The sequence below is a fragment of the Perissodus microlepis genome, chromosome 7 (genome assembly GCF_051167445.1).
Source record: "Perissodus microlepis isolate ML-2025 ecotype Zambia chromosome 7, ASM5116744v1, whole genome shotgun sequence".
Taxonomy (NCBI): Eukaryota; Metazoa; Chordata; class Actinopteri; order Cichliformes; family Cichlidae; genus Perissodus; species Perissodus microlepis.
In genome coordinates, this window is record NC_140467.1 from 10776859 (window position 1) to 10799959 (window position 23101).

At 37.5% G+C, this 23101-nt stretch overlaps 1 long non-coding RNA gene across 1 annotated transcript; it reads left to right on the forward strand.

Moving 5' to 3' along the window:
• The first annotated feature begins 504 nt into the window (after window positions 1–504).
• LOC146382588 (uncharacterized) lies at window positions 505–17569 on the forward strand. Its single transcript, XR_014800660.1, has 3 exons — window positions 505–663; window positions 10891–11666; window positions 17461–17569. It is a non-coding gene; the product is annotated as an uncharacterized LOC146382588 (long non-coding RNA).
• Window positions 17570–23101: the final 5532 nt, after the last annotated feature.

The window sequence follows — 23101 nt, forward strand, 5'->3', positions numbered from 1 at the left end:
ATTTTAAGTGCTAAAATGTCATCTTAACACATCTTCCTAAAAATCTGATACCTCAGGTATGCTCCAAGCACTCACACTGAAATGAAACGGCTGAAGGTGGCTTTTCAAAGTGAACCCACGCATGAATTTTCTGTCAAAATGAAGAAATTAAGACATAACACCTCCCCTTCTTTCCTGTCCTTAACACATGCACGCTTGCTAGTTCAATTCACTCAAGTGTCTGCATAGTATCTGCATTCAACTGGATACAATGATGCACAAGATGAATAAAGTTATCTCTGCAGCTGAATGGGATGTTGCTTGTGGGAGGGAATGGGGAGGTTCCCTATATGCCTGAGCTGAAAAGAGCTCGGCTTTGAGGGCCAGTGCTGCAGAGGTCAGGGCCCAGCTGCTTTTAGGGGTGAAAGGGACACCGGCAGGCTGGACTGGCGCAAGAGACCTAACAAAACCAGTCGTGTCAAATAAAGACATCTCAGATTGGCCGTTGACAGATCCCTTCCCAAAGTTGCTGAACATGCTTCATTCAAACTTTGCTCTGGTTTGTATCACATTTCACAGTCAGAGTCCCATTTCACTTGTTAAGAACCTAACATATACAGTAAAAACCTTTATTTTTGTTTCCTTTGGTTTTGATTTGATTTGGAAATCAACATTTCTACACAGGTAGGATACTTTTAATCATTTCATAGTTCCAGAATTTTATGTTAAAGTAACATTTGCGCCTTACCTTAAACCTATATAAAACATTTAATTTGCTTGAATATTTTATCTCAGATGTAGAGGTGCATTCTTTTCAGATATCAGATGGATTTGATGGATTTTTGTATGCTGGAAAACGTGTTGAAGTGTGTTAGTAAAACCACCAAGCACTTTTCTAAAAGTGTTTAGTTGATGAGGTTATTTTAGTTTGAAATTGCAGTGTTGATGGTGCTTCAATTTTAATGTTTTTTTTTTTCCAAAAAAAGAGCGAGAAGACATAAGTTCTTCTCTTTCTCTGAGTTTGCAGATTTTATAGGGTGCAGACATTTGCAGTTTAAATTTGTGGGGGGGGGGGGTAAGTAGGATAATAATCAGGCCACATTATAAAGAATTGATGGTTCATTTTCCCTGTCAGCAGTACCAGAGCTTTGCCCAAAGATGTGCCGACCTGTGCAGATGGGGTTCAAAGCCAATTTCCATGTTAAAAACTCTGCACGCTCCAGAAATCCCTCACACTGACTCTCGTTGATCAGAGTATATGACAAGCCTGTCTCTTAAAACAAGTCTGCTCATGTGAGTAAATGGCAGTTTACAACTGCACAACAAACAGTCTAGCCAGGTTTGAGTGTAGTAATAGTCTTGTTTTCATGCATACCCAGAGGCAGTGACATAAAGACAAAAGATGGCTGTAGAGTGTGCTGTCAAAATGGAAAATATGCCCCATTATATGTCATACAGTAATTACACAAACTGTAAAAAGTAGTCCTATCATTTTTATTTTTTTTTAGTCTTACTCTTCCTTTTATCCAGTCTGTGTCAAGTGTCGTTACAAAGCTTTAATTCTTGCCAGAAAATCAGTTCATCCATTCATCATCAGCTCACATTTAAATTCATTTTCCTTCAGGCTGCTTTTTTTTTTTTATCCTCCTGTGTGCCGAGTTTACTAAGAGACAGAAAATCTGTGAGAAGAATAAAGAGATCACTGGGATGGTGAAAATTTGTTTGATGAGTTATGAGATGAACAAATTTTAAAAAGGAGAAAAATACATCTGCCAAGTATCATCCTCAGTATCCTGAGGACAGCATTTACCTCACTCTTTATCTTGTTGTCGACTGCAACCCGAATTCTGTGTGTTTGCACACATGCACAGACACAAACTCCATTGTGCAGAAAGGGAGAATTATACTTGTAAGTTGTGCGTGTAATTAGCCCATCCCAGAATTTGCCTTTTTTTTTTTTTTTTTTTTTGGGTAAAGCTATCTATCTTAATTGCAATCACATATTCTTCAAGAAGAGAAGCAACTGGAGAACAGTCTCATTTTTTAGACTTTGTTCTTTGTTCACTGTTATCACACGACTCTGTGTAATGGTGTCTGTGCTATAAGCTGCTAGCTTTCTCCTCCGCGCTGGATGTATTATATCCATTGAAATGCCCGCTAGCTGCAGAGTATTAAGTATGGTGAAAACACAATCTTGGTGGGGTCTGCGCGACTAACAATAGATAGCGGCATGATGACTTATTAAACACAGCCAAACTGCAGCATGGCTTTTCTCATTACCTTTTCAATTCCCAGCCTATAAAGCCTATGAGTCTGGTGACAAAACTCTTGCCATGTAATTCTCTCCCAGGCTTCTTTCATCAGCCGATTTCGCAGAGAAATATGAAGCTGATTTTATCGCACTCTATAAATTCACAAAAGGCCTTCAAGTTGCCCCCATGGAAGACATACCTCATCTCAGTGATGTGCCACCACTATTGCTGATCCCGAGCATTCGATAACAGTGCCTCTCCTTTTTAATGATTTGACAGACATCAGACATGAGCCCTATAGACATGGCATTTTTAATACACTTTTCTTTGCTTGTTTTCACCAGGCTCCTCAGATGAAAAAAACATATCTATCACATCTCCCTCTCTCTCTCAATAAGTGATATATATATATATATATGTTAAAATATTAAAACCTCCAGCAGCTTTCAGTACTTTTGTTTTTGTAGATAGATTTTTCCAACCTTGATGCTTGTTTCTTTTCATAAACATATTTATAATTCTTACCTATAATTCTCCAAATGTCTTTGTTCTGGTAAAAATAGTTTCTTTAAAACACAGCACAGGTAAATAATAACAATTCACAGCTGTCAAGTCATCTAAAAAAATAGCAGAATGACATCTTACGCAAACTACAAATTAGTTGGTGGGGAACCAGACAAAAATAAGCAATAATAAGACACTTACTGTCATATATTGTTAAATTCAGTGTGTTTGAATTTGCCTATGTGTTACCCAGTTGTGTTCACTTTCCTCTCATCTAATTCTCTCATGTGGTTTCTGGCATATTTGCAGTATGCTGGCATACAGCAGGGATTGTTTTCTTTGAAATGTTTTGACTATGGTGTCATTTATTAAAACTTTCATCATGCATGGCTACCTAATCAATTGAAATGCAGCTGCTTTAGCCCCAAGCCTAGGTGTAGCTTAGACCAGCTTTCATCAGCTCAGCCTTTTAAAAATAGAAATCCTGCTATGATGAAAATTTCAGTTTGAAATGGATATTCAGATTCCCCACTGGGCTGTAATCGTATTTAAAGTGAGACTGTTTTACAAGCATTTCCACAAATGTATATAATTAGCACTATGTGTGATTGTCAGAATGTTTAAAAATTAGCAATGTTTGCTGCTTATTATATCTCTATATATAAACATTTGTGAGTCAGTCAGCACTTTTCCGAGTCTGGTTTCAACAGCAACATCCCTCCTTAGTGCTAATTAGATTTCCTCCATTATAATGTTTGATAATGCCTCAAGGTTTGGTTCCTTCTATCAGAACATTTCTGCAAACATTCCCTCCTGTTAACTCTTTATGGACCTGCATGACTTTTTTTTTTCATATTTGCTATCTTCACCTCCATAGGGAAAATATTATCTGCAATAATCATTGTCATCATCATAATTCTCTTCGTGGTCTGTTCGCTCCAAATAAGTAATTTAGTTGTAAAGCAGCTTCATTTATTTTGCCTATTCATTTTTCTTCCTATCATATATCTAAATACAAATCTTCATTTTATAACTGACAGCTTATTACCTCTGAGCACATGCTGATAAATTTAATTCCAATGAGTTAGCTTCCATTTTCGGATCCTATTATCCACTAATATGGCAGCAGCGCGTGGGAGGAGAAAACTTACAGGACAAGAACTCAAAAATAAAATATATGTTCTTATATATAAATAAAAAAGAAATTACTATTATAATTATTGTTATTAATATTATTATTATTATTGCAGTTGTTTGTAGTACTTGTAGAATTATTAGTGCCAGTGTTGCTGCATAATTACACTGAACATTTATTTTTATTTAGTTCTTTGTCTATTTTTTTGTCGTAACCATAATGCATTTGTTTTGGGGTTTTTTTTTATACAAAAAGTAAAAACAAATAAAAAAATTAATTAAAGCAAACTATTGAAAACTTTTAAGGCAGTGACAGGTTTCAAATGCAAAAGCTGTAAATTTTAAATTAACTTTTTTGTGTGTTCGTTTTTCTTTTTTTCAGTCAAACTGAAGCAGCTTTGTTATATAAAACGTCCACAAAAGGCTCAGCATTCTGTGTGTGTGTGTGTCTCTGTGTGTGTGAAGTGTGAAGGGAGACTGTTAATGATGAGTGTCCCATTTTTTCCCCCCCAGTTTATTCATAAATATATGTCCCTTTATGAACATATAGCTTCCAAGAGAGCAGCATTATGCTACAGTTGGGTCCATTTTAGTGAAGTAAGTAAGTAAGTAAACAATTATTATTAGCTTTGATGTTGGCCTGAATAGCACTCAATTAACAATGTGGCTAATGAGCCCATTAAGGATGAAAGTGTTCTCAACAGGTATGAGAGGATACTGCTGTTTTTGGAGTCTCAGTTCTCAGCACTGAATGCAGCATGAATAACGGTGCTCTTTCTCAATCGCTTCAAAGGCCAAACCTCTACTGCCCAGAGAGCAGAGTTAAATAAAGGTTTGCCTGCAATTGAAAAAAAAACCAACATATTAATATTTTAAACATATTCCAGAACAACAAAAATCTATGGATAAATATCAGAACAGCAAGTTAAGCCATGATAATTCTGTGAATAAATAAATTCCCCTCGCATATGTTTAGATTTGGAAAAATAAATGTTCTTTTTCTCCTTACTGCCCGAGAAAGCCCTAAATCAGTTTGTGTATTTTTAAAATTTCAACAAATTTTTGCTGTAATTACATCTTAGTTAAAGTAAACATGAGCTTGCCTATGTCTAATAGTAATTATCCCGCAGTACAAATAAGCCTTGTCTGCTGCAAAGAAAGAAAAGTGAAAGAAAGAGAGAATGTGAGGCTTTCTGCAGCCCCAGTGTTTCCTCTGAAGGACTTCCCACTGAAACGCACCGAAAGCCTGATGCGTGGATTATTTCCACATTATTTGCTGCTGGATTCCAAAAAGTTCTTGTTAACTAGCAACAGCAATTCTTTTATACTGACCGCCTTGTTTGACTGTTTGTTTCTCTACAAGAAACAATTTTGCTCTTCTCTCACTTTACCCAACAAAATAAAGATCAACTTAAAAAAAAATATTTAATAAACTGTTATTATTATCAAAAGTAAAAAAACAAGATGACCTTACAAAAAGTTATTTCCTTGTTCTGTTAACTTTGTAAATTGTTTTATTTGTGTGATCAAGCAATAAATAAATATTTAAAAGAGCTTTTATTTATATGCAGGTGGAAGGAAAAGAATAATTCCTAAAAATAAAATAAAAAACACTAAAGAAATAAAGGGCAAAATGGTATTTAAAAACAGTTATTGTCCACCAAAAAATAACAATAAGTAAATATACGATATAGCAGCGTGCTGAATGAATTTATCTATTTGTAAAACCTGCTTGTCTGCAGAACTTTCAGAATGTTATCAGTAGTTTCAGCTCAAGAATACCTTGAGGTGTTTTGAGTGTAAATCCGTCTAAAGCTGCCAGCACTGACATACACAGCATATGCTAAATACAGATAAGAGTATTTTTAATAGATCGGCAAAAAGTCTCCCCACATAGCTCAATGGATGTGCTTTGAATGTAGTTGATAAGTTGGCTTAAGCTGAATGCTGTATCCCAATGCAACATTGTGCTACTGGGTGAGCCCATCACAAACTAGCCTTCCAGTAAAGACCACTTCCAGGGGAGGGATTATAGAAAAGCCTCGAGATCAGCTTCATGTCTTACTAGAGTTTCTGATTATTAATAGTGCGATGTAACAGAAAAAAAAAAAAAATAGGCGTTGGCAAGGATCATATGGAGAAAATATCTTTAAGCTGTTTATTTACCTACAATGTCAAAAAGAAGGAATGGTACGTGGGGCATACTTTTCTAAATTTCATTTAAAACTAATTATATATGCTTTAATCTCGCCATCCATTTAAATAATTTAAATATTTTACAATGTGTGTTTATTCTTTATTTTAATTTTGATAAAACACAAGTAATACCCGTAATAAGCAATTTTAATAGTAAACATGTGGGAAGGTGTAAATTAAAGAATTCATATATATGAATATATATAAGTGAATTGATTTCACTTATTATAACCACACAGTTGTGTTTTCAGACTGGTGAATTTGTGTATGTCTTCATTTCAGGATGGGTGAACTTAGGTCATGAGCTTTGCCTTCTTGTTATTTAAATGTGATGTTGCTTTATTTTTGGACAATTTGTCTGTTTGAAATGAAATACAAAAAGAAATTGAAGAAACTGAAACTTTTTGACATTTTGAAAATGATAGCTAGATAGATAGATAGATAGATAGATAGATAGATAGATAGATAGATAGATAGATAGATAGATAGATAGATAGATAGATAGATAGATAGATAGAGTTTTGACTGGCTTTGTTTCTCTTTAGATCTCCTCAGGTCATCTGATTGTGTGGCAGAAGAAATGAGAGGGGCAGATAAGCCTCTTTTATGTTTCCAAGCCACTTAAAGAGCTGAAGCACCAGCTTCTGTTGCTACTCTGCGAGGGACGAAAACAAGTCATTTGTGTACAACAAAATGGCTTCTTTCTAAAATGTGTTCCCTCAGATCCAGAATATGCTATAAGAGTTACCACTGCTCAGATAGCTTGTCTAAGCTTTAAAATATAAAACTTACATTTCACAGGACACTCACAGCACTTTCGTGAAACATTAACATTTAAAAATGATCAATTTCGGGTGTAACGTTACTATACTTGGTGCCTTTTTGAGTTTTTATCCCATATACTTGATTTCAGTTTTATTTTGCGGTATCAGACTGTTTGTATTTTAGTGAAATAATCCTCAGTTATATTTGTATTTTTTTCTAAATTGTGAAAAGCAGAGGGGGTTTTTTTCTTGTCTTGTAATATGGAAATGTCCTCAGTTCCTGCTATATGTCACAAGGGCATCTCTTCTCTGCCTCCTTAATAAGGTAGTTCTGCAGGCCTCTACTGTAATATATTTCACCAATAAAGCAATTCCAAAGCCAGGCTGGCCTTTTGACCACCACTGAGAATGTGGAAAGCAGCAGGCTGCCTTTGCTAACTAGGCTTACTCTCTAATATTAGATACCTGTCCCTTGGCTTTTCAGAGGGGGGCTTAGCAGTTGATATTTTCATTTGGTCCTGCCAAGATGCGACACCCCCGCTTTAATCTTGTGTTTGACGCTAAGCGCTCTGTTCATGAAAAGTCTCAGTGAACTTCAACCTTAGGGTGGTGCTGTCATACAAAAATGATGTGGTGGGGGAGTGAAGCTGGTTGGTCTATCCTTGACCTCTCCCATTGGCCTGCCAAAGTCTTTCCCCTGCCCTTCTTAATCAGGTGGGACCCTTCTCTTTTAGAGTAGAACATAGTATATTCTCTGCATCCAGCTGTGACTTTTATACTAACTGGCACCGATAAAGACATAGAGTATTATTTTTATTTTTTTAAAAAGGCAAAAGTTTTGTTTGTTAGTAGAAAAAAGCTAATTATCTGAGGTCCAAAAAAGAAATCTGTGGATTAGTGAATATACTAAAAATGAATCATAAAATTCAATATTAAAAATATCTCTTTAGTAGTTTATTTTATCATCAGTAATAGACTTGAAACATAGCTTATTAACAAGGATTACTAAATCCGGTGTTGTAGGCTTTAAAAAAAAATCACTGATATGCATGATTAATGGTCTGAAATGTAAACTAAGATCACTCCTTTGTTACTGGTAGCCACTTTTTAGCATTTTATCTAAGCTGGGGAACATCAGTACACGTTTTAAGGTATTAAACATTGCTTGACAATATCAGAAGAAGGACCTGGGAAAAGTAGGGATTGACTAATGAATTTCTTATGATGAGTAACTGCCCCTGCTTTCAGCTGTAGATATTGTGCACCACTTCGTGTTAGCATTTATCGCGATGTTGAGGACAAACAAGCCACTTCTCTGCAATCGTTAAGGCGAGTTTCCCTACTGATTGATGTGTGGAATCAATTGCTCCCCATAGCATCCATGTCAGTCTATTACCACACTGCCTGGTAATGATAGGCTGTTCTCTACAAGATTATAGAGCACTGTCACAAAGCAACAAAGACTTGCTTCCCTGTGTCTGACCTGATGTGCTATAATTGAGAATAGCTTTATTTTTACGCTGCAGGTAAACAGAAAAAGTACGTTTACGGAAGGATGTCTTTATTATATTTAAAATACAGGTGCTTTATGTTGTAATGCAATGAATTATTAATATGGACCGAATGACTGAATATAAAGTCTGTTTTTAATGGTGTGAGCCTGAAAAAATGATGTATGCGTTCACATTTTTACCATCAAAATTGTGTTTGAAATGTGTTAAACTCTTCAAGAATAAAGTTTTTGTTTTCTTTTTTGCTGAGAGATTGTTGTTCAAGTTGTGCAAAAGAAATAACTTTAAAAGAGGAGGCGGGGGTGTGGGGGATTACATTAAAAACACATATCTGATCAGAATGCTAACGTATTCAAAGTCACCAAAACAACAGGTGTTTTCCCCCCAAAATGCCCCTCTGTGTAACTGTGCTTTTTTTATCATGTGAATACACTGCAGCTCTGTGACTGCCAAGCTGACTGCCATCCAAAGCAGTAAGTGCCAGCAGCATTGCAACTCATTTAGTTTGTGGCCCAGGGATGCATCACACAGCCCTGATCCTGATTACACATGATCAAAGATGAGTTCTTCAACAATTTGATTATGTTTTTGAGCTTGACTAAAATCGACATCCAGTGTTCCTCAGAAATGACTAATTGAAAAGACTTTCGAGTGTTATATTGGTTTAATACAACAATTGCCATTTCCTTCAGGCTGACCTCAATCATTGCAGGAGGACTACAGTATGTGCTGCATTTAATTACCTACAGTGAATTTGATTATCAGAAAATATGGTGCATATCAAGTGATTTCTTCGGCTAAGTAATATTATTCTGTATAGTTAGAGCTGGAAAAAGATGACATGAGAACTTCAGTCAAAACAAAAGGCAGAAGCTAATGAGACTGGTTAGTGATTCAAATTTATGGAGATTTTATTAATTACAGACACCTATCTTTTATCTGTACCATTTGGTGGTGAAGTAATTAAAACCAACAATGACAGTCCCAGCAGTGGAGAAAGCAAACAAGATCAAAGAAAGTGGAGCAGTCAGGAGAAAGTCCCGTATACCCTGGACTGGGCCTGGCCATGGGCAACGTGGCCTCATTAAAGTCAGACTATGTTGATCATCAATTAACCTGCTTTGTTGGGCTTCTGATTTGAAACTTGCATAACACCACTTTTCCTCGGGCTCTTCAGTGATTAAGGTTTGTGCATAATGTTGGCTGGAGGTGACCAAGATACATCACAAGAGCTGCCCCGTGTCATGGAGGGACAACTTTTGATTTGTTGATTGAAAAGGAAGACTGAATATTAATTGTCTTTGATGCATAATAATTAACACAACATTTAAATAGCCTTCATCTTCATCGCCATTATCTGCTGTTCCTATTATTGCCCAAGTAAATGAAAGTAAACGGGAATTGGAAGAAAATCTAGAAGACTAGAGTGATTTCTTTTCTGCTGGAACATTTTTGCTACTCCAGTAAATTGATGTTTGATGACATTTAGGACATTATTACAAATTGCGATTCTCATCACCTATGTGAAATGTTTTGACAGAATTTAAACCTGCAAAAGTTAAATTTATGAGAGTTGATTAAATTTGCTTTTTGAGTTTGAAGATGGACTCTTTCAGACCTCTAATGCTGTATGTTTAGCAAACCCTTAATTTGTTTGGTGTGTTTTAATTAAAAAAAAAAAGTATGCAAAAGTTAACCCACGATCATTTTCATAAGCATTTCCACATGCCAAGCTTTTATTTAAAGCTTTTTTAAAGCTTCTCTTAAATGAGTTTTAGTATGTCAAAAAAAAAGAATGTTGAAAAAATCAAATCTTATCTGAAAGCTGTTATACGCCATTTACATATAATTAATTCAGAGCAGCTACTAATCAAGATGTTTTAAGTTGGTTTAATTCACTCAAACTCTAAAGTGAAGATTAACTCAAACTCCTGGAATAGATCACAAAATCTCACCACTGACAAAAAAGCCAGGGGACCGTGCTGTATGGACAACAAATGCATGGCCAGTCTTAACTTTTATTATGTGCGGCGGAGGTCATATTTCAAATGAGAGATTAGCTGCTCATCACAATATTGGTGGATTATCAACTACCTGCAATGAAAGCAACCCCTGGCTGCGGGTCGATAAGAGTTTGACTGCATTTCGAATTAATTTTCTTGAGCTTAGAGAGCCGGGCTCCTATCTTGTTATTGATCACAGCGTTAATCCATAACCAAGCTCATCCTTTCCCCATGGAATGAGCAGGAAAATATAAAAAGATCACTGTGGGGGTGGAACTCTTGACTCCTTTTAAAAACTGGAACAGCCTTAAGAGTTATTTAAGAATACGTTCTCTGATTATTATTTCACCCGTCAGTTCATCTTGTATTGATCTGCATGTGTTTATTGTTCTTTTTATGACGTTAAACACTTTTTGTACCAACATTTAGGCAGGTCTGTAGCCCATTGGTGTTCCTTTTTGTGTTTATACATGACGATTGATTGATTTCCCCGACACCAGGAACACTTCACACCTCAGCTGTTTTCTCTGTTTGTCTTTTCCAACAGAGGGACCTCCACTGTGGATGAAATTTAGCCCCAACCTCTGACCTTTGGGGTTCAGCGTTTGTCTCCAGTCCAGTGACCACAAACAACTCCTGGATTGCTGTAAATGTCAGTGCAGCGGTGTCCCCGCCCTCTCCCCTGTGAACCACAGAGCTGCACTCAACCTGCACTAACAGGACACTTTCATGAGAGCTCCATTATCAGTTATGCTGCATTTGATAGCTCAGATTTCATGATGACCATTTCATGAATTAAACAGCAGTCATCAAACAAAGAGCTAATAATCATTTTTGTTTTGTTTTTCAGATTCGGCTCTGCCAGTCTGGAATTTCATAGCTTAAGCAACTTGATGTATTGAAAATATGAATGACTTTCATCATTTAAACTTCTGTAAATGTAAGATTTTAGAGCAGTAAAATTAATGTGACCCATTTAGCACACAAAATAGCCTCTATCATCCATCATAAACCTCAGTTTTAATAGATTGTAATTCATGTTCCGAAGACGTCGCTTGTAATGCATCCCATTTTGAAGCACTTTGGCTTTCCCTTCCCCCACCCATAAACACACACTCTCCCTTTTTTTCCTCCCTGGGCCTCCTGAGGTTGGTGTCTCTGCGTTAGGACTCTATTGTTGCCTACTGCTGGATAATGCCCTTATTAATTGTACCTCTTTGTAAGGTGTCAGCTGTAGCCTCAGATTGAGATGGATGGATCTCTGGAGCCTGCTCCCTGGCCCTCCACAGACTCTCTATCTCTGCACAGCACACAGATGCAACAGTGAGTGCTGCCACACTATGACTAAAACCTGAGATAAAGCAGTCATTTTAATTATTGCACCAGATGAAAAAAGAAAGGGAGTGAATAGAAAATAAATAAAAGAAACATTTCCAAACTGAAAAGCCTGTTTTTGACGAGGTGAGGTAGCATTTCATGTGTTTCAGGTATCTGTATCCATGGTAGTGATGAAATTTCTTTTTCTTTTTTTTTTTCATTATTGATTATTTTAGTGTGTTACAGAAATACTGGTTAATTAGGTGGATTCAAGCCTCTGTGAGATCAACAGCATTAACATCAAATCCGTTCCCTCTCATTAAAGGAAACAGAGTCAATTTAATTAATGCATATTAATCCCCTGTGATGCTCATTTTAGCTTTAAAAAAGTGTGGCAGTCTATGTTAGATTTGTCTATTTCTAAGGCTTGATCGTTTTCCGAATCAAAATGAGACCTCAGTTTGAAAGAAACTGAGGTCTCACTTTTTCTGAATTTGTAGATTTGTTTATGAAATAGTTATTGATGGGATAATCTATCTTACAGGATTACCAATATTTTTGTTTTTGTTGCTTTTTTTTGGCTTGTTAGTTGGTTTCAATAGATGGTAAAAAGGACAACAAATAATTTTTCATACATCTAAACCTTTGACCCCTACGCTGAGGAGATCTGGTGGCTCTGATATGCTGCTGGGAGCCTTTTGCTGGCATGATTTTGGTCCACTTGCCCCCGTAGAGGGGACGGTCACTGGAAATCAATACAAAGTTGTTCCGAGTGATCACCTTTATGCTGTGATGAAACATTTCTATCATGATGGGAGGGGTCTCTTCTAATGTAACAATGCACCCATCCATAGGGCATTAGGGGTCACTGAATGGTTTGATGAGTATGAAAATGATGTGACTCGTATGGCCTTCATAGTGACCACATCTCAACTTAACTGAACACCTATGGGAGCAGCGAGTTAGTAATGTGCCTGCACCACCATCATCAAAAACAGCAAATGAAGGAATGTCCTTCGAATGAATAGTGCTCATTCCTGGCTCAACATTTTACAGAGACAGGTTCTTTCAGTATGCTTTAAAAATGATCAGCAACAACATAGATTTAGTCCACATCCCCATACTTGGCCACCAACAAAGAGTCCTGCACAAGTTTTTTTCTTCTCCTGTATAACCTCGCAAGGGTTTAATTACTTTAGCTTCAATGTTATGCTTATGTTTACATTTCAAACACTCTTATTAAACTAGGCAGCTTCCTTTTCCTGCCACTGCTGGTACCTGTGATTTCCTGAGCAGGGCACACCACCCTCACACGTCATGTCAATAGTGCTTTTTGTTATCTCGTCATTTTTTTTCCCAGTGTTCAAACTTTACAAGAGGAATTTATTTTTTATCTGGAGTTGGAAAATGCTTTTTTTGTCGTTGTTTTGCTTTTTTTTTTTTGCTTTTTATTATCAATGCTTTTTTCCAGATATTTAAAGCATTAAAAGAACATTTTTGTAAAGAAAAAAGAAAAGAAAAGAAAAAGAATGTATGTATCTTTTCGTGTCCTTCTTGATTACCAGTTTCCTTGACTCACTGCAATTCATTTAAAGCTGTTTGCTCACAGTTCTGCTCAGGAACAATGCTGTAGTGGTGCAGGCAGGAGACTGAAGTAGGAGAGAGGAAAAGAAAAAAAACAGACCAGAAAATGGAGATCCATTCCCTTCAGATCCCATTTAGAGAGGCCCTGCACATTTTTAAAGTGTCAATTGTTTTTGTCTCTTGAAGTGTAGATGGAATGTTTGAATTCCAGTATTAACTGTAGTGCCTGCTGAGTTAAATTATGGTCCCTGGGCTGTGGGTTGGGAGTAATCAATAAGAATACACGAGGCAGTGTGTAATGTGTCTGCTCCTAGCAGCAGGGACACTGTCCCCCTTACCCTGTCCCCCAGCAGGTTAGATAAATATGATACTGAAACAGGGCACACTGGATTATATGATATCAATGTAGAATCAGGGAAGTGCTATTACACTCCCCTAGCCCACTGTGAGTACTATTGACAAGGTTGGCTTTGAACACAGTAGTGTATTGGACTCTCTCTCTCTCCATTTCCTCTCTTTTTCCTCTCTCTCTCTCCCTCCCACTCTCTTTCTGTCTGTATCTCTGCATAATGTGAAGAACCCCAGGAGGAGAGGGATCTATATTTCACTTAGCTTTGATTAAAATGGCTATTTTATGCTTGCGCCTTGAAGTTGTGTTCATTGCTCCCGCAAGTTAATCTGTGAAGAGCTGGCTGTGATCATAATTTCTGAATTTCCAAAAGTGTTTATTCTGTGCGTAAAGACCAAACATTAAAACGTACAATCAATGCACAATGGATTTGATTTGAAGCGCTCCATGACAGAACCCCCCAAAACATTTCCCTATTGATAAGTGAATCTGTATTTCTTTTTCATGTTGACCCCATTAAATGTCCAGCCAATTAAGCCATGTGCAGATGCTGTCGTCTGCTTACTAGTTGCTCATACAGTAACCTCATATCACTGCTCACTCCGATTATTGATTTACTCTCTCTTCTGAGTGGTGAAAGATCAAACCTGGCATGTCTAAAAGGCCATTATCAGTGTCCACTTCAAATAAAATGCTCCAACCTGATACAGCCCCTTTTCGCAGGTCGCAACCTATTTGCCCTGTCTGACCACCTCCACCCGCCTCCCCGCCCTCAGCATCATTATCATTCTTGTGTTAAATGACTTACAGGTCAAGAAAACTGTGCAGTATTGATGTGTCATGTGTGAATAATCCATGTCGCTTCTAGACGCCACCTGCAAAATCTGCTGGTTCATCAGGTAGCTTTAGGAAGAAAGGTAAATAACAAATGTTTACTGGACTGTTTAAAGCCAGTTAAATTTAATATGCAGTAGATGTAGCTGAAATTTCATGCACTGGGCAATTTTGGAAAACATGTCAGCTCTTGAATATCCCTTCCCAGAGCATTATTTCTAAAGGGGAAGAAAGCCTTTGATTCTACACAGAGCAATTCAAGTAAAGGTTCATAGCAGCCCTCATCCTTCTTTTGTACTCTTCATTTAGACCCCATTAAAACCCCAACAAGTGCGCCTGGGTCTTTATTTATTGCACTGCTCCACTTTCCAAAGTGCATTTTGCATTCTAAGAGGAGTCTAGATATTAAAGCATTTTTAGGCCAGGTAGCTGTGACACCGCGGTTGCTTTCACACAAAAGATTTGGCAGAAGCTAATTTGCATATAAGGTCAGAGTCAAGCTCCTGATGGAAGTTGTGCAGCATCCCTGTCTCTTAGCAACACTCTTTCTCTCTTCGTGTCTGTGTTGAATTGACTGCTCCCTGGCACTCATCTTTCACCAAGGAAATTCATAATGAAATGCCACCCGACAACCTGCATCCATCTCTAACACCGACACTCTTCACTTCTCTCTTGGGTTGCAATACTTTTACACTGAAATTAATAAATCGCCACATTGTTTAATGACAAGGCGGGGGAGAATGTCAGTGCTATTGTCAGTGTGCGCTCAGATTTTCAGGAACTTTTGTTTTATAGGGGGGGGATAAACATGTTTATTAAGAATCGTGCCAGGATTAGTGGCAAATTAGCAGGTAATTGGAGACACCTGCAAAACAAAGGGGAGGATGGAGAGGTGGTAGCGTGGAGAGTGTTAAAGGAAGAGCTTCTGGGCTGGCCTCCACCAATTTATTGGTGGGGGAGGCATTTAAAAAGAGGGGATTTGGTATGTTGAGAAAATGACTTTTGTCTTCTTCCATGGTGACAGAATCCAGATTCTGCCAAGAGATGTTAATAGAGGGTCAAATTTTGGACAATAGTATCCGTCATTGCTTTCACAACTGCCTCCATCCTCCAAGCTGAACGCTTTCTCCGCTTAAAAGAAGAGGTGTGCTCCAATTACTGTTTTTGGCAAAGGCAGCCAGCCATAAACTATACTATAATTACCGCTCTGATGATGATTTCTATCATCTTGGCCACCTTGGTCACACGTGGTCTTGGCCCAGCACATTTAAACTTTCTGTGAAAGGTCGGATCCATACACATTTATCTCTCACTCCTTCACATCTTCCCGCGTCCTTTTTTTCTCACTCAGATCTTCTTCTTGTTCCACCTCCTGCTCGTCAACAACATCCAAGTCATGACAGGTGCTGGGCGGACATTAAACCTGCTGTTTTCTGCTTCCAAATACGCCGCGTTTCAAAACTCGTTTCCAGACAGAATCTGGCTCCGTTTAAGAACCGCGTGAGGATTTAAAAAAATATATAAAGAAATAAATAATCTCCGTGCGCTGGGAATTGTTTCATTATTATTTATTCTTTTATTATATTTCAAATGAAAAATAAAAACAAAATATTAAAAAGTAGGGCAATTATTATGTATCATTGTTATTATTATTATTAGTATTATTATTATTATTAGTAGTAGTAGTAGTAGTATTTAATTCGATCCAGGCTGTACATTTCTAAACGCGAAGAGGGGATAAATGAGAGATTATTCATTAACATTGCGGTGATGCACCTGCGTAAAATGTTTATGTGCCCACAGCTTTAAATGGTGACGCATCCAAAAATTAAATGACCAGGGAGGTAACTACTGAGAGCCTGATGAGGGATTGTTTAAACGATAGAAATTAATGCTGCTTTGTCTACAAGTATCTAGTCTTTCAGTGTGTTTTTATATATTTAGATTATTGTCATCACACAATGAAAAATCAACAGAATGCGCTTTTGAAAGTTGTTTTTTTTTTCTCCCACTATTTTAACTGATTTTTTTTTTTCATTTGGTGTGCCGGTCCCAAAACTCACGGGACACGGTTCTTTTACCAGCCCTGTGTAACATCATAGACTCGGCGCTTTGACGCTCTCTGTAGCCGACAACATCAGCATCCCAAGTGAACAAGCGGGGCTCTCCTCTCTGTCGCCCCTTCATTCCCCACTCTGCTGTTTTCCGCTGCCAGAGGTCGTGCTGCTCTGTCGTGCGGCTTTAGTGACTTCAGCATAACCAAACGACTAATTGTCACCCTTTAATTGCGATTCACTTTGCCCCCTCTGGCTTTTGCAATGCCGTGTAAAATTGTACCAGCATAAAGTGATGTAAATAACAAACCTTTTTCTGAAGCTTATCGACTGACGCGCATGTAAGTGTGTGTGTGTGTGTGTGTGTGTGTGTGTGTGTGTGTGTGTGTGTGTGTGTGTGTGTGTGAAAGAGAGAGAGAGAGAGACAGAGAGACAGGGGGGAAAACACCTGCTCTATCTGTCCATCTCGGGATCATGAACACACCAAGTAGGTCTAATTTCTGGGACATTCAGCTGGGATATGTCTCAATTGGGACTGAGATCAGAGGCTGTGATTGTCCATTGGTTTAGATTAGGTTGCTCAGTGCAATTCTGGGAACTTTTATTGCAATCTACAGATTGCAATGATGGAGAGCCCTCGTTGTGGCAGCACTGATTACATCAGCCACTCTCTGTGTCTACCTTTCATCTCAGGTATTTATTCGTTCTGTACGATCCCTAAATAGCTGCAGCTTCTATATGTATTTGTCATTGTCCATACAGGGACGCCTTCTCCATAACTACCGTTAAGATTAACACCATGCCAGCTTCATTTCATCCATTTATTCTTTCATTTGCTGATCTCAGTGCTTGATTAGGACTCAGATGAAGTTGGCGTTAACATACAGATGAGTTTATTAGATGTGCCTTAAAAACACAGTTATTCTTTGAGCTGTGCTGTAATGAGCCATGTACTTTTTTTGTTATTGTTGTTTTTCAGAGTGGAGTTAAGCAAATGCGTCTGTGAAAAGTTACTTCAGCTGTGAAAGAAGCCTATTCACTGGAAACAAGTACAAATACTGAACTGTAAAAATAAATATATAATTGAATAAAAGTCTGATAAAAAATTGTATCACTGTATACACTGTCATTATAATATTGTTGCAGATTCAATGTTTTATTATATTATGCATGGATAATATTCAAATCTATAAAATCTATAAATATTATCTAAATTTATAAATCAACAAAGATAAAATAAGTGTAATATTAATAATAACATAGTATAAGTAGCAATAATAAGTTTAAGGTATCATGCAATAAAAGCTTTCTATAAGAAGAGGGTGAAAGCATTAATATCTAAATGTTCATGAAGTAAAAGTACTCCTCTTGCAGGTGTTACTGATACCAAACAATATATTTACATTGGAATACATTGATACTAAAGTTGCCTTTTGGCAAACTGGTATTCAAAATAGCCATTATATGTAAATAAATAAATAATTTCAGATCCATGTTAATTCTTTAGTAATGACGATAATAATGTGATTGTGTTTCTTTTCAATTTTAAGTCATTTAGAGTGAAATTTGAAAATACAGGCTGCGTATGCTGACTAGTCGAACCTGTAAAAAAGCAGCATTGCTATATCAAATCCTAATCTTTAGCTATTAATTGCCAATTAAAAATAAGCTGCACAGTAGCGTCCAAATACAGTACTCAAATGCAGCAACTGAGTAAATGCACTGTATTACTTTACACCTCTACAGCTGACAATAAAACCTCACTCATCTCTCTGCAGGCTGTGATCATTATCAGCATGCGATTTCCAGCATGTTCTTATGAGCACCAGTTCTGTGACATATGGAGATGCTTCCTCCCACAGCCACACCTGACTGTCTGCACAGATGATATCACACAGCTAACTGCCACAAGATTCCCAAAAGGCCCTCCTTTACAGTGAAACATGTCATCTGACCATGTCACCCGGCTAAACCCAAATATTGTGCATTGTTGGTAAAGAGAGGTCAGGCAACTTGCAAGTCGGGTACTTCAGGCTGTGTGCTCTAATTAAGTATTCATGAAACAGCAGTGGGAGGAAAGTATAGGTTTACACGACAGTGGTGGTTGTCGACTACACCACCACCCCCCTGGTAGATAGGCCATCATTCCTAGTGTACTTCCAGCAATGATATCAAAAAGGTTTTTTTTTTTTTTTTTTGGTCAAGCCAAAGAGAGGTCACTCTAATAATACCCAAGGTCAGTGGTGGGAGCCAGCGAGTCTCCCAGTCATTATTCATTTGTTCACAGAGTTAATGACAGTTGCAGGGGGAATTTAGAGCCAGTAGCCATGTGATGTCACCAACACATGCCAAGGGATTAGGAGGGCAGGCAGGGGACAAGAAGTGAGGATTATACAGAAAAGACAACAACCTTTACTGCTACAGCACCCAACTCTACATGTTTACTGCTGGAGTTATGACAAGTGATATCACAAAATGAGATAACACTAGCATATAAAAAACGAGCAAAAAAGAAGAAGAGAGAAACGGTGCCTTTAACGTGCACCTTTTGACGTTTTCTTTTTTCTTCATGGAAATATTTGATATGTCTAGTGACCTCAGTTTGATAAGGGAACATGTTTTTAAACCAAACTGCATCATTCATTTACAGCCTTTCGGTAAATGACAAAATATTGTGAACGTTTCCGTGGTGGGAGGTGATGTCAGTTTCTCTCATTTATGTCCCCTTTAAAAAAAATTACAGTATTTTATAGTCACCAGATTATTTGCTGTGTGATAGTTAAGTGCAGTAACAACACTGGCGTAAAACTGGAGCCTGTGGCTATCGCACAGAGAGAATGAACAATGAACACACCTTATTCAGTCATTGGGCAGGCAGCACACAGTGAACAATGAACCCCTCCCTTCTGTCTAGCACCATGTCTGATAATGACCACATCCAGCAACACTGATAGCGCTCTTCTATTATGACCTACATGAGCATAAATATAGCTCAGATAAAAACATTTCAGGAGGAATATTGAGAATATTATCAGCTGTGAATGTGCAGCAACAGACACTGTGTTTTTCATGTTTTTTTGTTTCCATTGTGTTAAGTGAAAGGTGAAAAAATATGGACTATGGATTGCTCATGCACCTGCTGTTCTCCTAATACATGAAGTACAAAGATGTAGTTTTGCTCTTTAGCCTAAAAGGCACAGTTGCTTCTTTTCGCAGGATAGTTAGTGAGGAAATCATATGAATTTTGACTTTTCTTTTCTTTGTTTCTTTATTTTTTTTTGCCATTTTGGCCTTTTTCTTAGCATCCAACATGCAGATACAGTAGATTCCCTGTTTGAGCATAAGGTCAGAGAATAAATATGAACTGCGGTTTGCATTACTTTCAGATGAGTGAAGCTGTCAGACCAATAATATGAGCTTTCAGCCCTACTTTCTGCCACTTATCCCCCATTCTAGGACCAAGGGGTCATGTGAAAATTGAAAGTGACAGTCAAACCAGCATGTTGAACAGGCTGATTGGACTAAGCTGTCATGGCCCAGATCAGAGCTCTTTAACACCAGGCCAATCAGAGGTCTTTCAGTCAAAACTGCTGGATCCCGATTCAGGACAGCCTTTAAAGAAAGAGAAAAAGAAGTACCAGTATGCCAACTGTTCAAGGGAAAAAAATCACATTGAAGAATTGGTAAGTGTTTGTTTAGTTAAAAAAAATAGAAAGTAAGAAAACTATCTCAGGGGAAAAATCAAACTTCAGAGTTCACTGAAGAGCTTTTCTGTCAGGTGCCAAGACTCTGCTCTCGTTTCCACTTTCAGCCCACTTTCAGAGGGCTTTTCCTATGGTCGCCTGAATGAAAATGTTTGTTTGCAAATGATTTAATGAGCACACTACGCTGTCACATGAAAGACTTTTTTTTCCACTTCATCGTAAGCATCCCCCCGTCAATTTATATTTTGTTCCATATGCAGCATTGCATGAAGCTCCGTCGAAACCAATCAGCTCACCGTCATCCATTCAGATGATAATAAATCACGTCATTATCACATTTACTTGGGTCCATCTTTGAAACGGAGGGAAAAAGAAATATTTTTGTCAGGTGGAAGAATAACTTATGATCCTTTTATGTCCTGCTGAGAACCCTTGAAAATAATAATACACCACAGCAGAAGCACATACAACTGAAAGGCGCAGAGTGTTATAAATCTGATGGGATTTGCATATTTTGCCTTCCTCAAGTTGCAGGCAAAAGAAATCACATGGCATATTTTAAAAAAAACAAGTAGTTAGAAAACACAGGCAGGAGTTAGGGTTCACGTTAAGACAGACATGTTCCTCCAGAACTCACTTGTGATTGAAAATGTGAGGACTTCAAGGTGAAAGCTTCTTCAAGAACAGTTTTTTAAACTCTTCTGTCTGAAAGACTCAAAGTCAAGAAGATTATTAATCAAATAATCAGTCATAATGTGCTTACTTGAACTTTGTTCCTTTTCTCTGTCACCATAGCAGTTTCCCTCTGGTTCATTTCTCTTTTGTTTCATCTTTAAACAGATTTACTTTATAGTGTGTCAAAAAAGGGGGGAGAAAAAAGCTTTACCAGCCTCAAAATACACTTAAAACTTGGCTGTCAAATAATGTTAGTCCTTGCTTAGGGAGCAGTGTCATACAATGTAAGAATCAAAGTGCTAAATCTCGTCTTCTCCGCTATGTGACGAGTTTAAACATCAGGCTGGTGAGTTTGTCACATGTTTAAAGAACAAGTTGGCATATTTGTCAGATTTCTGATGCTAGTATTAAGCAGGATATTAGTGTTGTATCATAGAAACATAGCAGAAATTTTAAAAAGATATAAATCCAAATATAGTAGTTTAGAGATCTTTTAAAATCTTGTCACTAAACAAAACTCTCTAAAAGGTCAACAGCTTTCAACGGGGCTTTATGTCACAAGTTATGTTGTAAATAAAAACGTTGCCCTTATTTAAGAACATTGCTCTGTGCAGGAGTCTGAGGCGAAAGGAAAATTCACACTGTTGGATTTTGCAGTGAGAGTAGTGATTGGCTGAAATAGCTTGACTCAACACTTTGGCAAAATTTACTACAACTGCCTACTGGGGTTTGCTTTGGAGCACACTCTGCTCTGATGCAGAGCACGCTCGCTTTGTGTGCATATGTGTGTGTGTGTTTGTCTAAGAGACACAGAGAGAGATAAATGCTGCTTAAAAGTAGGTTAAAAGTCATAATCAATAACCTTCATGACATATTTTCTTTTAAATTTTATTTGCAACCCGGACCTCAAAGTCCTGAAATTAAATTGTGTGTATTCAGTTACATTTTCTTGGCTTCACAGTTGTTGAGACACTGCTGCACCTCCACTCTATTAGCAAACACATGGGGAATAACGATTCTTTGTTTTTTTTTTTAATGACTTCTTAGTATCATAAAAACTCACCTTCTTTCCTTAAACGCTTAACTTCATCTCTTCAGAATGTGTTTTGTGTCTGTGGAATCCTCTGAACTCTTGTAGGAAAAAAAAATGTTTGATCATTCAAGAAAAGACCTAAAATTAGTAAGTGATCGCCACAAAATATCAGCCAGGAAAGAGCAAAAAAGGCTCCTGCTTGGCTCAGGATTTAGAAAAGTTGCTCAAAAAGCACAACAAAGTAACAGTAAATATGGCGCGTTATATCCTTGAAATAATGAATAATGTGTGAAACAATCTCAGTGTAATTTATTTGGTTTCTTGTTCCTGAACAGTGCCAAAAAGATTCTACATTGAAAAAGGGGGGTGCTCCACATTTTAACTATAAATGTTCTCAAGCAGCAACAAACTGAATATGTGAGTGAATCATAAAACACTTCAGAGTTCAGAGTTGTTTTCCGTAACTCCTTCTTTGTCGACACACACAGCAAATTAGAGGAGTGTGTAGAGCACGTTTTGTACATTACATTTCCTTTGCACAAACACACACACACATGCACGCCCACAGACATTAAAGACGCTGTTGCTTTAACTGAGGAATACATGTTTTAATGTCAGAACAAAAAAAAGAAAGAAAAAAAACATGGGTTCTCCTCTTCTCTCTAAAGGATCAGGTAAAAGACTTGTCTCCTGCCTTCCAAAAGCACTCGTCCGGTGTCCATCCCAACATCAGAATTCTCCAACCCATGTTCTCCCTTTTTTTCTGATTCCACTGATCTGAGCTTGAAATGCGAAGACAGCAAAGTACTAAGCCTTCAAACGTGTGATTTTTTCAAAAGATCTCTAGAAGCAATCTCTGCCTGACTGACCCCTGACAGCTGCAGATCTCTTTATTTCTCTCTCTGCTGGCACTTCATTTGGTAGAAAAGCTCTCAGATTCACACCTCTGTCAGGCAGCACAAGTGTTTATTATGTGCATACACACAGAATATCCCGTATACTGCACACCTCAAAGACATGCAGTCTGCAGTCTTTTAATAAACAGGCTGAAAATTGTGACAAAAAATATATCCATGTAAATATTGCATCCATTTTTTAAATTTTATTTTATTTCATTCTTCTGTTTTACATATTTATTGGGAATAATCTAAAAAAAAAAAAGTAAATAAGTGTTGCCATGATTTGTGTTTATAGAAACATAGGTTGTA